General features: G+C 44.6%; 1 long non-coding RNA gene across 1 annotated transcript; it reads right to left on the reverse strand.

Annotated features, from left to right (window-relative positions):
• Nucleotides 1–11305: 11305 nt before the first annotated feature.
• Nucleotides 11306–13361, reverse strand: LOC142391574 (uncharacterized). Its single transcript, XR_012770589.1, has 3 exons — nucleotides 13203–13361; nucleotides 11660–11706; nucleotides 11306–11533 (listed from the first exon to the last, which is right to left on the reverse strand). It is a non-coding gene; the product is annotated as an uncharacterized LOC142391574 (long non-coding RNA).
• Between the last annotated feature and the right edge of the window lie 525 nt (nucleotides 13362–13886).

Below are 13886 nucleotides of genomic sequence, written 5' to 3' on the forward strand. Positions count from 1 at the left end.
TGTTAACGCTGTGCTGCACCTCACAGACGTAATATAAAGCTGTTTGATCTGATAACAGCTGAAACTTGTTTTACTCAGGAGTGGCTGAATGTAACTAAGTTGGTGGCCTCTTTGTGTGAAAGGCGCAGGTTTTTTCTTCAAGTGTAAACTAAGCTACAGTTAACGCTAGCTAGTTAGCAGCAGTTAGCTAGCATCTTTGTTAGCTCCGGTTATATTTAGTTTAAAGGTTAAGTAGAGAATGAATGTGGTGCTAAAACGTGGCTACTTCATGTGACAGTAAATTTAAACAGAGCAGACTTTATAGTTCTCGCTGTAGCATGGTGCTGGTGATCTGACTTCCGGTTAAATCATGAAGCATTGATTGATGTAGCTGTGCGGTTTAACCGCTAGAGGGCAGTAATAACGGCCGTTTCATTTCCCAGCGCTTCTTCATGGCAGATATGAATGAATAAACACACACAATAAGGTCTGTGGAACACAAACATGATGCATGATGAACTTCTCCACTGTAACATGTGTTTAGGTAGAATTAAGACTCTTCTGAGGCTCCAACAACTTTCTGCTTTCAGCCTTTCTGCTGCTCAGGATGCAGAAGCTGCAAACTCTCCTGAAAAACCTTGTTTTTAAAATGGAATTATTATTTTTCAGTGGTTTTGACAGTTCGGACTCTTTGAATATAAGGTCACTCAGACATATTGCATCATAATCAGACCTCTACGTGATGAAGGACACTGCTTGGCCACAGAGTTGGAAACATGGCTGCTGATGGAAACTGAAGTCTCAGCTTTTAACTAAACATGACACTTTTTTTGTGGACACATTTCCCCTCCTGTGGGCTCATTCACTCCTTCAGTCATTAAGCTGCTGCGCTGCCAACATTTGGATACAATACAGATGCAGATGACTCTGAGAGCGTGTCCGAGGGCTCAAATGAAAAGTTAATATGTATGGATGGGGAATATTTTGAAACTGAGTAAACTGAGTTACGGTAAGTGATCTGCTCTGACGCTATTACTCTTATCTCGCAGAAATCTCGACGATTTTACACTATTTTACATACTAAAAGACCCTGTGCGATATTTTATTTATTCGATCATCTGTGCAATAATTCACGTCACTACTGTGCAATATCTTATCTATTTATGGTCAGACTATGTGCATACAATGTGTAATTAACACAAGTGTAGTGCAATATGGGCAATAACTCAACCATAGTGCTATAACTTATTTTATTTAACTCTCTTTACTTTGTATATCTTGTATAGCCTATATTCTTTTTTACACTTTGTTTTAGATTATTCTATATTAATTATATTTTAATTATATATTATATTAATTATTCTATATTATACTGTATTTTAAATATATAGAGATCCTATGTGTGTGTTTGGAGCTACTGGGGACTTGAATTTCCCTGAGGGAATCATCCCAAGGGATAAATAAAGTTGAGTTATGGGGCAAATAAACGTGAAATATTTACGTTTTTATTTTAAAAAAGAAATATGGACCTTGTCTGTAGTGTGATAATTAGCTTACTACTTTGATGTTTATAATAACCTAAACGTTTGAGAGTTAAGCAAGTTATGTCTTGAATGTTTCACCATCAACACAATGTAGTCAGCAAGAGAGCTGCCTGTGGTAAGATGGCGGCCATCTGAGGACGTTCGACTCCGTTGCCCAGCAACGCGGACGAGACATCTAGCCATTCTATACATATCTATGGTTTTGACTCTTTAAATATAAGGTGACTCAGACATTTTGCATCATAATCAGACCTCTACGTGAAGAAGGACACTGCTTGGCCACAGATCTGAGCCTCAGTCCTGATCTCACCATCGTGGAGTCAGTCGCTCCAAAGCCAGAAACAAACAGGATTCGGCTCCTGAGACTGAGAAAAAGGTTTCCTGTTCAGAAGGAAAGAGAAACCATATTAAATGACTGATTTGTCCATTTGCAGGCTGTCTGGTCCCAGAGGATCCGCACTGGAGCCTGGACTCTCAGGTCTTTGGAGGCCTGCTGCAGACTGAGTGCTGTCAGCATTTAGCTGAGAGCTGCCAACAAGCCTGCAGACTCTCAGTGTTGTTTGACCACCGACTCCCAGAATGAGAGTTTCACTGAGAAACGTCTGATATCTTCTTTTATAGGATCGCCAGATCCTACCCGTCACCGTCTTTCATGAATCCATGCCATGCCAAGTAACCCCTGTCAAAATCAGAATAAGTGCAGAAACACCAGCTTTGACCTGCTGCATCCACCTTGTGCTGAACCAGCTAGCTTGGACCTGACTAGCTGGCTTGGGCCTGTTGCATCCACCTGGAGCCTGCACTACCTGACCTGGGCCTGCTGCATCCACCTGGATCCTGCGCTAGGTGGCTTGGGCCTGCTACATTCTTCTGGACCCTGGGCTAGTTGGCTTGGGCCTGCTACAGCTACAACACCCAGATCAAAGCTGACTAGCTTGGGCCTACAACATCCCCCTGGATCTGCGCACAGTAGCTTGGGCTTGTAGCATCCACTTGGAGCCAACACTAGTTAGCTTGGGCCTGCTGCATCCTCCTGGAGCCTGAACCTAGCTAACTAGCTTGCGCTTACTACACCTGGAATACCTCTCAACGCAGCAGCTAGCCTTCTCCAGCCCTGCAGCAGCTAGCCTCCTCCAGCCCTGCAGCAGCTAGCCTTCTCCAGCCCTGCAGCAGCTAGCCTTTTCCAGCCCTGCAGCAGCTAGCCTCCTCCAGCCCTGCAGCAGCTAGCCTTCTCCAGCCCTGCAGCAGCTAGCCTTCTCCAGCCCTGCAGCAGCTAGCCTTTTCCAGCCCTGCAGCAGCTAGCCTTTTCCAGCCCTGCAGCAGCTAGCCTTTTCCAGCCCAAAAAAAAAAAAAACGGATACCCTTCTTCCCAGCGTCGTTGTGCCTCCGGTTCACATGAGCATGTTTCTTCACAAGACATCTCCCTTACCTCAATGGCTCGCGCTTTCCATCATCTGCCTGCTCGCTGTGGCCCAGTTCCCTGGACATGCGGGTGGACATTTGCGCAGGTCAGTAACAGCCTTCAATGGTGGTGGCACGCTGGACACTAGGCTGTTGCCTAGAGACACTTCCACCTTTTGGATCACTACAAACACAGGACTTCCAAGTTTGTCTTTGTCATCCTCTACACTCTATTCTCTTATTTTGCTGCAACAATTTTCTTCCTCCTGCCTGCAGGTAGACCATGACAAACCTGCTATGAGTCACATCACTCCACCATCAAAAGCCTACTTTAGCCTTGCTGCCAGGCGCATTGTAATCATTCTCATGCTGTTTATCTCAGGTAACATCCATCCCAACCCAGGCCCAGTTAGTGCTATTCATGCAGTTCCTAATCTGGCATTTAATGATTTCTGTGATCGCACGTGTTTGGGGTTCATGCATATCAACATTCGCAGTCTGTTGCCTAAACTTGACCTGTTGAAATCCTGGATTCACACTATTAATCCTGATGTTCTTGCTGTTTCTGAATCATGGCTTAAGAAAAGTATTGCCACTTCTGTTATCTCCATACCGGGTTTTAACATATTTCGCCAGGACAGAGCCACTAAAGGAGGTGGTGTCGTGTTGTATGTTAAAGACCACCTGCAATGTTCTGTTTCTCTGTCAAAATCTGTTCCTAAGCAGTTTGAACTGTTAGTGTTAAAGATCATCCTGTCTAAGAATTTTTCTCTCTCTGTTGCTGTCTGCTACAGACCACCCTCAGCCCCACCTTGTTCTCTAACTGCACTTAGTGAGCTTCTGGCCCCACACATCTCCTCTGAGTTTGTTCTTTTGGGCGACCTCAACTGGGACATGCTTAACCCCCCAGATTTGGTCACTCAACAATTTGACGCCCTAAACCTTTACCAAATTATTTCAGAGCCCACCAGACTCAATCTGAAATCTCCTTCGTCTGCCACACTGATAGACGTTATCCTCACTAACGCTCCCAATAATTATAAATGTGGTGTCTTCAGTCAAGATCTGAGTGATCATTGTGTTATTGCCTGCACTCGCTCCAGTTCATCAGTTAATCGCCCTCCTGTGATCGTTTCCAAACGTTCCCTGAAGAACTTCGACCTGGAAGCTTTTCTTCAGGATACTGCCGCTGTGAACTGGGACATATTTAACACTTTCACTTCTATGGAGGCGGCCTGGTCTTTCTTCAAGACGACCTTCAGCCTGATCATCAATAAACATGCTCCACTCATAAAATTACGGATCAAGGATCGTTTTAGTCCCTGGTTCTCCCATGATTTGGCTGTGCTAATCCACCAGAAAAACACACTTTGGCGGATAGCTCGCTCTTCCCAGGCTCCTGCTGATTGGCTCGCTTTCCGGCATTGCAGAAATAAATGCACTCAGGCTGTCAGAAAGGCCAAAATCACTCACTTTTTGGACAAATTTGCTTCCTGCGGCTCAGATGCAAAGAAGTTCTGGAAAACGGTTAAATCTATGGAAAACAAGCTCACTCCTCCCCATCTTCCCAGTGCATTGACCTTTGGTGACTCTGTTATCACTGATAAGTCTCGTATGGTCTCACTTTTTAATCAGCACTTTGTTAGCTCAGCTCCTGTTTTCTCTGCCAAGCCTTCCAATGCTGCTCCGTCATCCTCACTATCAACTACATCCTCCAGCTCTGGCTCCTTCTCCTTCAGAGCCATCACGACTGCTGAAGTCTTGAAGCATCTCTCCAGCCTGGACCCCAGTAAGACAGCTGGCTCTGACGGGATCGATCCCATGTTTTTAAAAGCTGCTGCCCCGGTTATCGCAGCTCCCATCTGTCAACTTTTTAACTTGTCTCTGGATCTGTCCATCTTTCCTTTTGATTGGAAATCGGCTCTTGTTTTCTCCCTTTTCAAAGGGGGCATCAGCTCTGACCCCAACTGCTATAGGCCTATTTCCATCCTGCCGTGCCTGGCTAAGGTTCTTGAAAAACTGATTCATGAGCAGCTTAGCCTCTTCTTATCCTCCAACAACATCCTGTCTGACTTACAATCAGGCTTCCGTCCTGGTCATGGATGCACCACAGCCACTCTGAAGGTCTTGGATGACATTGTTTCCTCTCTGGACTCCAAGCTGTCCTGTATCGCTGCCTTCATTGATCTCACTAAGGCCTTTGATTCCGTCGTCCATCACATCCTCCTTCAGAGGCTCTTCAACATTGGTCTGTCGTCCCACTCATGCTGTTGGTTTGCCAGCTACCTAAGTCACAGAACCCAGAAAGTAAAATCTGAAAACATCGTGTCAGCCCCTCTCACCATCACCAAAGGAGTACCTCAAGGTTCTATTTTAGGTCCATTGCTATTCTCCATCTACATCAACGACATTACAAAAAGTGCTGGCAACTCCAAAATCCACCTATATGCTGACGACACCATTTTGTATTCAGTGGGCCCTTCTCTCCACTCAGCGGCAGCCACACTTCAACTTAGTCTCACCTCTGTTGAACAGCATTTCCACCTTCTCCTCAATACCACAAAAACCAAATGCATTATCTTCAACCGGAAACGCACTTCCCCTTCTGCCCCAAAAATCCTCTGTGCTGGCGGCTCTGAGCTGGAGTTTGTGTCCTCTTATAAATACCTTGGCCTCTGGTTGGACTCCTCCTTTTCTTTCACCACCCACATCAAGCACCTACAGTCTAAAGTCAAAGCTCGCCTGAGCTTCCTTTACAGAAACAAGGCCTCATTCACCCGTGCAGCCAAACACAAACTTGTAAAAATGACCATTCTGCCCATCCTCGACTACGGTGACACCATCTATAGAGCAGCTTCCCACTCCACTCTTAGCAAACTGGACCCCCTCCATCACTCCGCCATCCGTTTTGCCACTGGAGCTCCATTCACAACTCACCACTGCGACTTATATAAGTTGGTTGATTGGACATCACTTCACACCAGACGGCTTCACCACTGGTTTATTCTCATCTACAAATCCATTCTTGGCATTACACCTCGCTACCTCTCGTCCCTTCTGCACATTTCCCAGCCTGCCCGTAACTTAAGATCCAATGCCTTCCTCAATTTATCTATTCCCAAAGCCCGGACTGTCTTTGGACGTAGTGCCTTCCGTTTTGCTGCAGCATACGACTGGAACGCACTTCAACACACCCTGAAACTGTCTGTCCTCACCCCAATCTCTGTCTTCAAAACAAACCTGCTCCAAGCCACAGTTGATTCCTGCACTTGTTAATATGCCCTCCTGCCATACTGTTTACTGTTTGTCTGTATTTTGTTTTGTACTGTATTTATTTATTTTATTATTTTTATTGATTTCTTTTGTTGTGTATTTTATATAACCCCTATTCTTTTAACTGTTAGCTCCTCCTCCCCCTTCCCTTTATCGAGCCTCTGCTCGTTCAGGCTGCTATTGAAAATAAGAATTTTTGTTCTTAATTGCTTGCCTGGTTAAATAAAGGTAAATAATAATAATTATTCTGCATTTCTAAATGTTAGCGTGCACACCTGTTTGCTGCTGTTTAAAAGCTGACTCGTGACTTCTGTCACACCTGATGAAATGATGTGTGAAAGCCAGCAGCTGGAAGCTTCAGGGATCTGCCTCTTTCTGAATGAGTCCATCAGCAGCTGCTCAGGAACACGCTGGAACATTTCTTCTCCTCAGCAGCAGATCAAAGTGTTTCTGCTGTAAACTGGCTCGTACAGAAAAGGCCTCTGAGATCCAGCTCTGTTTCTGCCACAGAGTCACTCGGCTGGAAACTAAACTGAACTAAAACTCATCCTTCTGATCCTTTCTTACAGTTAAAGTGCTTTTAACCTGTTTTTTCCTGAGTGTTCAGCTGCTGCATCGTTACCCTGAGACGACCTCCAGAATAAATACAGAGAAGCAGAAATAAATCCGCCTCCTCACAGCACTGATACAGCAGTTATGGCTTCTCTTTGTTTCACACAACAACAAAATGATTTCCTGCTGAAGCCAACAGTCAGAAGTGTGAACGTCAGGATGATGGTCACAGGGTGCCGTCATGAATATGAGCTCCAGAGAAGAAGAAGAAGCTGCAGCCGCTCAGAAACATCCAGCAAGACAAACGCTGCCGGCGGCTCTTTGCCTCCTCTCCATCAGCAGATACAGAGACAGAAATCCTCATGTGGTCATCATCAGAGCTCGTCTGACCTAAAGTCCCTGAAGGGGTCCCTGCTGACCCCCCCACACTGAGTTAGTGCTGCACTGCAGAAACTGTGTTGGCACAATGATCAGAATCAGACGCCTTTTGTGTCCCGTATGAATGTAAACAATGTCCATCCTTCTGTTACTGGTCCCAAAGCAAACATTCAAACTGCTCTAAAGAAGCATCCATGTTGTTAACAAAAAGAGAAAACAGCCACACAGATGAGACATGAAACATGAGAAAAAGTCTAAAGCTAAATGCTATCAGGACAAGAATGGACTGAATCTGAACAGTCCAACTTTAACCTGTGATGGTTTCACAGGGGTTACCGTCTCAGGTAGGAATAAAACACCCTAAACCCAGAGAGATGTGCGACAGGAACTGATTTAGTATTAATACTGCTGAAGAGGACTTTCTGCTTTAACTGCAGTCAGGAGAGCCTTCAACACACTTCATTTAGATCATCTGCTCTGACCTTTGACCTCAGTGGAGCTGAAATCATGTTTTAGCTCCTTCAGGATGTGGCTGCTGTTGGTCACAATCAGCCTGGAATGAAAGGAAATTTGATATTTTGTGCACACATCTGTGTTTCCTTCTGGATCAGCTTGAGCTGTTCTCTGCTAACACCATCAGGTCAAAACTTTCATTTGTCCACATTTTTATGGTAAACTCAGTTATTTCCTGCAGCCTCTGTTCTTGTATTTGGGCTCGTTCACATCTGATACTGAAACAAGGCCGAGGCTGTCCTTCGGGTCCCGGATCAGAGCGTCTCTGGAGTGTGGGACACGGGGCTCTCAAGGCTCACGCGTTGGGCGGGACAGCCACGCGCGGTCCTTTCTGTCTTGGAAACGGCAGGAAACAAGCACGTCTCCATGAGTCTGAGTTATTAAGCAGTTATTAATAACAACAACACTAATAATAATATTATTAATGACAGAACCCCATTCCTGCGGCCTGGGATGTCACTCTTGCCTGCATTCAACACTTGAGAGCCCTGGTGGGACATGAGCTGAGGCAGGAAAAGGAAAACTAGAGTCAAGATTCATGTCTTCTAAATGATAAAAACAAAGCAAGCAACATCACATATGTGAACTGGGAATATTTTACATACAAAACCAGTAAATTTCTTAAGAAAAGTAAGTTATTATGTACATAAATATAGGATCAACACTAACATAAAAAAAGCTCTTACAATTATTTGGGAAGCTGTCTAATATCTAACTGCGTCTCTGCTAACTTAACAGCCTCTTTGCATCTGTCTCTGTGCTTCCCTCTGGTGGCCATAAGCTGTAACTACACCCTCAGTCAGGATGAACATTGAAATGTGGGAAATCTTTCTAAAGTGAGGTTTTATGATGGAAGAGAGCAGTCATATTAATACTTTAACAACACTGTCATATTTAGTTAATGCTGGAGTTTTACCAGCTCACATTTCTCATCATTACTCAGTGAAGATGGAAAGTAGGAGCAGTTTCAAACCTGCACAGTAACTGGTAAAAACCTTGAAGGATGAAACTTCTCCTAAAGATTGTTGTACTTTATCAGTTTGAATGTTTTCAGCATTGTTGTCCCGTTGTGTCTGAAATGAAGGGAAATCTAAGCTTTATTATTCCAAAGGCTGAATAATTGGGCTGAGCAGATTTCCTGGAAGCCCTGGGCGGAGTCTGGATCGCTCCTGGTGTCACACCTGCTTCTCATCTGCCCTCTTCGGGGCAGCTTTATAGGAGCTGCAGGGGCAACCAGTCTTTGCCAGATTGATTGTCTCACTACCCATGTGGTAACAAGGCCGCCTCCAGTGATCAGGACTTAATAAATGTTACTGATCCATGTTCAATTCGGCTCTAATGTAACTAATATCTGCTGGAACTGTGAAGGAAGGGGACTCTTCACTTAAGGTGATGTGTCGCCCTCTTGTGGTGTAAAGATAAACTGCATGATGTCAGTTCAGCCCCCGGACTGCAGAAACTCCATATTTTTACTGAACTGCCACAAACAGGACAGATCTGTCAAAGATGAAGGAAATAAATGTGGAAATATATACAGAAATATATGAAGAAAAGTGGGAATATAAATATAAAATACTTGTAACCCTGTTCAGAGGCAGAAATTTAAGTTTGAGCTAAACCGTGTTAATATTTGATGAACTGAAATGTGACTGAATGAACAGAAACAAATAGCAGACAAAGACACACGAGGTGCCGAACACGTACATAACTGTTGAAATATTCTGAGTTGTGTAAAACCAGAAATGTGACTTTTCTTTAATTAATTGTTATTGAAACGTTTCATATTGGCCCAATTATTTTTTTACTGCTTATTCTGCTGCAAACTGTGAGCACATTTGATTCTTCTCTGAGTTTTTACACTAAAATGATTTTCATCAAATCCCCTAAATTGAAAACAACTTGTGAGAACTGAAACACTCTCGATCACTCTGAGCTGTCTCACCACAGTGATAAACAACCATTCCGCTTCATTTCTTCCTCACCTGTGTGCTGCTTAGCTTTAAATACTTTTTTCCTGCCTGGGGATTGAGCCCAAAGCTTCTAAACAGCTCAGAATCAGTCTGACGCCCGGAGCCAACAGGTCACACGCAATATTCCTGGGAATTCACTAAAAGCTCAGCTTTGGGAACATTTCTTCGGATGATGGCTTTCTTAAACACTTCCATTCAGAAACCGACTCCTCTGATTAAATTCCAACTCCAAACCTTTTCTCTCACTCATCGTGGTGTCAGCAGCTCGTCCCATTACAGTCACTTCTATAAGCACCAACACGGGGATGCCTGAATGCCGACCCGGAGGCTTTAAAACCTCACTGAACAAACCAGCCAAAGCCGGGACTTTCACTCCTGATGGCAGCTACAAAGAGGATTTCACTGTTTGCAGCAGCCGGCTGGACTGGGACTCCTCTGTGGGCTGGAAACCTGCAGATCTGCCTCTTTATTTCACATTCTGTTCCTGGTTGGATGTCTTTTTTTACTCCAACATTACAGCTGCTTGGGTATCCAGCTACACAGTTAAACACACATTTTATTCAGAAATGACTCTCTATATAAATCAATAAAGATTGGAGTTTATTTACTTCTGCATTACATTTACTTTCTGTATTATTACTGTCTGTACATGTACACAAAGGGAAAAATTAAACATGTGAATGCATGAAAACCCTGGGATTTCAACATCAGTTCACTTTAAATCATGTGATCATAGCAAACTTTATATTTCACACAGTAAACAGTAAATATTTCCAGTCCAAACCAGAAGTTGTGGACTGTTCAGGTCCACATGCTGTTTGTAAAGGATCCTTTCAGTCCTCTTTGTTAGCGTTCAACAGCAACATTCAGCCATCAGGAATCAGCTCCAGTCCAGGTGTCCTTTCATCATCTAACAGGAAGTGGATGTGAGAAACATCAGGATGAACCCCGGCTGCTCACCAGACCTCTGCTCATTGGAGCAGAATCAGTGAACATCTGTCAGCAGGTTGGAATCCATCTGGGCTGATGGCAGCTCAGTGATTCCTCTCTGATGTCACAGTTTGTCACGTGCAGCAAACTAACTGCAGCTGACATCAGCTGAATGGGCTCAGTTGAAGTCAGCTGCAGAGAAACACAACCTGCTGATACTCAGTGTGAAGCTTTGACTGGAAACATACAGAAAAACAACATCCTGGAAGAATGGCAGCTTCCATCTTTAAAGGACTGGAAGAGGAAGAAGTTTCCAAGGAATCATTCAGAAGAGTTTCAAACAGAAACTGACTGAGTCCATGAATCTGAAAAGGTGTTTCTGGGTGAAAGAGACAGACTATCTGTTCAGCAGGGATTCTCTGAAGGGAGGACACTCTGTATACTTAGCACAGAGACACTGAGGAACCAGGTAAACCGAACCAGAACCTAAATCCAGGATGCAGAGGTTCTTCAGTGAATGTGGTGCTGAAGGTGTGGAGGTGGATCAGTGTGTCAGAGGAGACTCTGTAGAAGGACAGAGTGCCAGCGGGACGGTCCACATACACTGCTGCTCTGTTACAGACAGAGGAGGAGGAGGAGGAGGAGGAGGTGATGTGTGTTACTCTCTTACTGTGACAGACAGAGTATTTACCTCCATCAGAGCAGCTCAGACTCCAGGACTGATCGTTCAATCCAAACACACAGTCCATGTCTCCTCCTCTCCTCCTGATTCCTCTGTAACTCACTGATATATAAACTCTTCCACTCCACTCGACCTCCCAGTAACAGCGACCAGTCAGATCATTTCTAAACAGCAGCTGAGGCCTGTCATCAAACCTGTCTGGATGATCAGGATATGACTGAACCTCCTTCACCGTGTCACCTTCCTGTTGTTGTCAGACAGTTTCAGTTCTCTGCTCACTGTGTTTGTGTCGATTGTGAGTTGACAGGAATCTGAAGGAGAGAACAAACACAGTAAAGCTGCAGTTATTGATCTATCATCTGTTCACTTTGATCAATGAGTGATGTGACAGTGTGAGGATGGCTGGATGTCATGAAACAGATGAAAAACACACTCACACTTCCTCAGCCCTGGTGTCAGCCATCGTTCTCCAGCAGGCTCCACCCTGAAAGGAGGAAAATAACTGTCACATTTTTCAGGACTCCAGAAATAGTATCTCGAATGAGCCGGTCCCATTCCAGCTGATGCTGGAGGAATGGTGGAGCACATGCTGCCAATCATACCCATATATTCTGCTTATGTCCCAAAGTAAAGACACTCTGGGGAGAGGTATCTGATGCTCTGTACCTCGGGATGCTACTGTGGCTCTATTAGGAGTGATGCCTAAAGGGCTGAATGGGAGGTCAGAGAAACATCTGTAAATATATTACTCACAGCTGCACTGAGCTGCAGAACTATTAGATGGCTGAACCCCCCCTTCATATAACATCTGGATCCAGAAGGTTTGGGACCTTCATCAGATGGAGCACATTACAGATCTATGAAGGCTCCTAAAATCCATCTTTACTAACCGGTGGAGTCCTGTCGGCTCTTTATGAACACAATGAGCCTGGTTAGCCTTCCTCCTCTGCCACCTGTTTCCCATCATCCACACAGAGCCTCACAATGTTTCAGTGCTGGTTTCCTCATCACTTATTTCTGTGTGGGCTTGTACATATGAATGTCTGAATGTGTATATTTGATTTAACATATTTAATGTGGCCCTGTGAAGGATGGCGACCTGTCCAGGGTGAACCCCGCCTCTGGCCCCGCTGGGAGGGGCTCCGGCCCCCCACGACCCAACCGACGGATTCCGTGGGTGTAGAAGGTGGATGGATGGATGTTTCATGTATTTAATGGGGAGTGGATATTTGTTTTGTTCGTCTCTTGTTTGTTTTTGATCTTAATTTGGATATAATGTGTGTAATTATCATCTCCAGCTGGATAGAGAAAAGTGTAGAAACTGAACGTCGGCGCTGAAAACCCAATAAAAAACAAGATCAAACTAAATGTTTTCTGCAGTCAGATGATGGAGATGATGAAGTTTCTGTCTCTGAATTCAACTCTTCAACTTTGGGAGAATTTTCACTTTGATTTTTCTCTCCTTTCTGAAGCCAAATATGAGCTTTAAACATTCTACTGAAATCTCTTCAGTCTCTGACATCATGGTCTCTCCTGATGGTCACATTGTTTCTGCTGACTCCTCCTCTCAGAATGTTTCAGGGCAGCCAAACATCCAGATCCTCTCAGGACGCAGGTCTAACCCACATGTACGCATTTCCAGATGTACGCTGAACATGGTTCTAGAAATCTTTGTGCTAAGCTAGGCTAACATGTCCTGGACCCATCTCTGCGTCTGATCCAGGGTCAGAGGACCAACAGACACTTCTCACTGTTGTTCCTGCAGATGTTCTCCTTGGAGACCTCCTCCACAAATATCTGCTGTTTCTGTCCAACCAGCGTTGGTGCTGTGAGCAAAGGAAACAGGCTCCTACATGTGTGATTGTTCATGTAACACTCAGCAGGAAGCAGAAGCACAGGGCTGAGTGCAGGACAGAGAACATGTTCCCAGCTCTTCCTCCTCTGTCAGACACTGTGAGGCTGCAGCAGGCCTCTCCATACCTGAGTGTGTGTGGATCCTTCAGTGCAGCCCTCAGCAGCTTCTCTCCTGAGGCTCCTGGATGGTTGTAGCTCAGGTCCAGCTCTCTCAGATGGGAGGGGTTGGAGGTCACAGCTTCAGCCAGAGAAGCACAGCCTTCCTCTGTGATCAGACAGCCTGACAGGCTGCAGACACACACAACAACAGAAACTCTGAGAGAACTGCTCTGAAACTCAAGCTGAATGTCTGCAACTGTCTCACATTACTGACTCTGTGTCTTCAGAAATCTGAGTCACAATCAAACTACACACACGTGGATCAACCTGATTTCTGCTCCCATTTTAGCCCCGAACACATGCAGACACTCCCCACTGAGTCCTGTTCAGATAAAAATATGGTCTGCACCACAGTGAGAGCAGCAGTGAAGAAGAAGCTAATTTCACTGATGTGAAACTGAGACGCTCGTCAGCAGGGGCGCCGCTAGGGATTTAAGAATTATTTTCATGGGCCCCAAACAGCCGGTCAGGAGGCTTTATGATGCTATTTTACAGAAAACTATGCATTTTGATGGTAGTTTTGACTATCATTCCCATATTTGTGAAAAAAGAACAACATGACAGCTGACAGGTAGGTAAGCACTGATGGAATTCATTTAGATTCATTTATTTTCTGCAACACTGACAATCTAATTCTAAACTCAAAATTAA

Source organism: Odontesthes bonariensis, chromosome 11, assembly GCF_027942865.1.
Source record: "Odontesthes bonariensis isolate fOdoBon6 chromosome 11, fOdoBon6.hap1, whole genome shotgun sequence".
Classification (NCBI taxonomy): domain Eukaryota; kingdom Metazoa; phylum Chordata; class Actinopteri; order Atheriniformes; family Atherinopsidae; genus Odontesthes; species Odontesthes bonariensis.